A 4,290-nucleotide genomic window follows, 5' to 3' on the forward strand; every position below is an offset into this window, starting at 1 on the left:
ACATAGGATATAAATACCAGGTCTTGAACAAAGGAGATGAGAATAGCAAATCACAGAATTGGGTCCGGCTGTTCTTCAGATATCTGCAGGTATCTGTAAATCTGACGCTGAAACTCTTTGTTATAATAAACCTTTATAATCAAAGTACAGTGTCTGCGGATCTTCTTATCATCACGGCATTATCAGCAACGTTTGTCTTTTCACCACAAGAGCACCAGTAAAATACCAAATAAGTATCCTCCTGCTACCAGAGAAAAGCAATAGTATCTGGACATTTAAACAGGTGTTTAATTTAACAGTGGAGATATTAATAAGATGAGTGTATTCATCCAAATGCACAGCCAAATGGGTAGATGGTGAAGCAACCAGAGAGCATAAAAGGGGAAGGGGAAGATTTTGATATTTTATTAAGGTATAATGAAATTATAATTGACTGTTATGTGTACTTAGTATCAGTGGTGTAAAGTACTTAAGTAAAAATACTTTAAAGTAATACATAAGTAGGTTTTTGGGGTATCTGTACTTTATTTTACTATTAATATTTTTGACAACTTTTACTTTTACTTCTATACATTCCTGAAGAAAATAATTTACTTTTTACTCCATACATTTTCTATGACCCAAAAGTACTCGTTACATTATGAATGCTTAGCAGGACAGGAAAATGGTCAAATTCATGCACTTATCAAGATAACATCTCTGGTCATCCCTACTGCCTCTGATCTGACGGACTCACTAAACACACATGCTTCGTTTGTAAATTATGTCTGAGTGTTGCAGTGTGCCCCTGGCTATCCGTAAATAAAATATTTAAAACATTAAATGGTGCCATCTGGTTTGCTTAATATAAGGAATTTGAAAGTATTTATTATTTTACTTTTGATACATATATTTTTGCAATTACATTGACTTTTGATACTTGAGTATATTTAAAACCAAATACTTTAAAACTTTTCCTCAAGTAGTATTTTACTGGGTGACATTCACTTTTACTTGAGTAATTTTCTATTAAGGTATCTTTACTTTTACTCAAGTATGACAATTGGGTACTTTTTCCACCACTGCTTAGTATAGGTATAAATATCATAACCATTCAACAGATTATAAAAAACGACTGCTCATTTTGTTATATAGATCTATATATTTTTTTATTACCGCTAACTATCTTGGTAGAACTGTGTGATCTGGGCCCCATTTCCCAAAAGCATCTTAAGGTTGAGGTCATCCTTAGGAGCATCGTTAAATCTCAGAAATGTTTCCCAAAGCCATCGTTATTAACGTTGCACTTGTAAACGATTGTAATCTAACGCCTGCCTTTGACCACTCGTCGAACAGCTAAGTGCGTCGTTAATGTTTTTTTGCCCTCCCGCGTCACTTTATACACAGATCTCCACTAAACATAGAAACACATGGTTTATCCGTCTCTATGTGACGCTGATAACTTCAGAACAAAGTTGACTACAAATACAACGTTGCCAATGTTTTTGCAATTTATACAAACAAGCAATGTATAAAAAGAGCGCTGCCTTTCTTTCGATCCTATCAGTATCAACACATGCTCCAAAGACGCACTAGGAAACGTTCTTTCTGCATGGTGTTTTGGGAAACGCACGACATCTTCGGCCGTTGTAGGAAAGATGCATCATTAAAACACTTGTAAACATCAATTCCATCGCTATCGGGAAACCGGGCCCTGGTCAATCACTGTTTTTAATGATACTTTTTGCTTGCCTTTTTGGGGGGTAACTTCACCACTTTTCAACCTCATTTTCATTATCTCCAGCATAATACGTGTAAACATATGTAAAAAACGCACATTCCTACGTTTTGTAGAAAAATAATATTAAGTTAAAAAGTGCTACCCGATGACATGAAAAGTTTAAACATTTTTAAAACTGATTTTCAAACACTATGACATTTGCGGTGAAGTAGGGAGCAAGAAAATACCCTCCCTTGGGCTGTAAACTCTATGCAAGTTTTGAAAATCACTCTTTACTTTTAATCCTACCCTGTGAGTCACAGAGAAGCCTTCATTTAAGGCTGTTTTCACATATGTAGGCACTGGTTTGATGCTGGAGATGATGAATGAGGTTGAAAAGTGGCGGAATTGCCCTTTAAGATATCACATACTTTCTATTGTTTAAAGTAGGCTGCAGGTGCCTTAAAAAGTAGGTGCCTGCCATTTTAGAATTGTGAGTTACATGTATAAACTGAGCAGATTTGAATTAAAACAAAACTGAGCCGATATGTTCTAAATCTTTCTTTTCAACCTCTATGAGGTGAGGTGTAAGTGGGACAACTTCCTGTTCTCAATATTCTGGAGGAATTTTACTGCCATCCTCAGAAAATACACTGCTCAAAAAAATTAAGGGAACACTAAAATAACACATCCTAGATCTGAATGAATGAAATAATCTTATTAAATACTTTTTTCTTTACATAGTTGAATGTGCTGACAACAAAATCACACAAAAATTATCAATGGAAATCAAATGTATCAACCCATGGAGGTCTGGATTTGGAGTCACCCTCAAAATTAAAGTGGAAAACCACACTACAGGCTGATCCAACTTTGATGTAATGTCCTTAAAACAAGTCAAAATGAGGCTCAGTAGTGTGTGTGGCTTCCACGTGCCTGTATGACCTCCCTACAACGCCTGGGCATGCTCCTGATGAGGTGGCGGATGGTCTCCTGAGGGATCTCCTCCCAGACCTGGACTAAAGCATCCACCAACTCCTGGACAGTGTGTGGTGCAACGTGGCGTTGGTGGATGGAGCGAGACATGATGTCCCAGATGTGCTCAATTGGATTCAGGTCTGGGGAACGGGCGGGCCAGTCCATAGCATCAATGCCTTCCTCTTGCAGGAACTGCTGACACACTCCAGCCACATGAGGTCTAGCATTGTTTTTGCATTAGGAGGAACTCAGGGCCAACCGCACCAGCATATGGTCTCACAAGGGGTCTGAGGATCTCATCTCGGTAGCTAATGGCAGTCAGGCTACCTCTGGCGAGCACATGGAGGGCTGTGCAGCCCCCCAAAGAAATGCCACCCCACACCATGACTGACCCACCACCAAACCGGTCATGCTGGAGGATGTTGCAGGCAGCAGAACGTTCTCCACGGCGTCTCCAGACTCTGTCACGTCTGTCACATGTGCTCAGTGTGAACCTGCTTTCATCTGTGAAGAGCACAGGGCGCCAGTGGTGAATTTGCCAATCTTGGTGTTCTCTGGCAAATGCCAAACGTCCTGTACGGTGTTGGGCTGTAAGCACAACCCCCACCTGTGGACGTCGGGCCCTCATACCACCCTCATGGAGTATGTTTCTGACCGTTTGAGCAGACACATGCACATTTGTGGCCTGCTGGAGGTCATTTTGCAGGGCTCTGGCAGTGCTCCTCATGCTCCTCCTTGCACAAAGGCGGAGGTAGCAGTCCTGCTGCTGGGTTGTTGCCCTCCTACGGCCTCCTCCACGTCTCCTGATGTACTGGCCTGTCTCCTGGTAGCGCCTCCATGCTCTGGACACTACGCTGACAGACACAGCAAACCTTCTTGCCACAGCTCGCATTGATGTGCCATCCTGGATGAGCTGCACTACCTGAGCCACTTGTGTGGGTTGTAGACTCCGTCTCATGCTACCACTAGAGTGAAAGCACCGCCAGCATTCAAAAGTGACCAAAACATCAGCCAGGAAGCATAGGAACTGAGAAGTGGTCTGTGGTCACCACCTGCAAAACCAGTCCTTTATTGGGGGTGTCTTGCTAATTGCCTATAATTTCCACCTGTTGTCTATTCCATTTGCACAACAGCATGTGAAATGTATTGTCAATCAGTGTTGCTTCCTAAGTGGACAGTTTGATTTCACAGAAGTGTGATTGACTTGGAGTTACATTGTGTTGTTTAAGTGTTCCCTTAATTTTTTTGAGCAGTGTATTTAGGAAAATGTAATAGGTATAATGTACTCTTCTCAGTCCTGTTCACTATTATTTTAGTCAATCATAGAAGTCTCATGTCCAATCTACATTGCTTTTGTTTGTCTGATTACATGACAACTGCCTTTGGTTACATGGCTCCAAATCTTGACCTTCTGATTCACACATGTGCATCCAAATGTTGCATTGGATTGGACTCAATTTGATGTGAGTAGCAGGTAGCAAGCCAAGGCTCAGGGCAATTGTCCTGAAGTGGATGTACCGGACATTGATTTACATGCAACTAAAATCAATAAAGGAATCTGTTAGTTTAGGTAGTGCTCAAAATACACTACACATTAATGACAAAGAGAAATG

The sequence above is a fragment of the Coregonus clupeaformis genome, chromosome 10 (genome assembly GCF_020615455.1).
Source record: "Coregonus clupeaformis isolate EN_2021a chromosome 10, ASM2061545v1, whole genome shotgun sequence".
NCBI classification, from domain to species: Eukaryota; Metazoa; Chordata; class Actinopteri; order Salmoniformes; family Salmonidae; genus Coregonus; species Coregonus clupeaformis.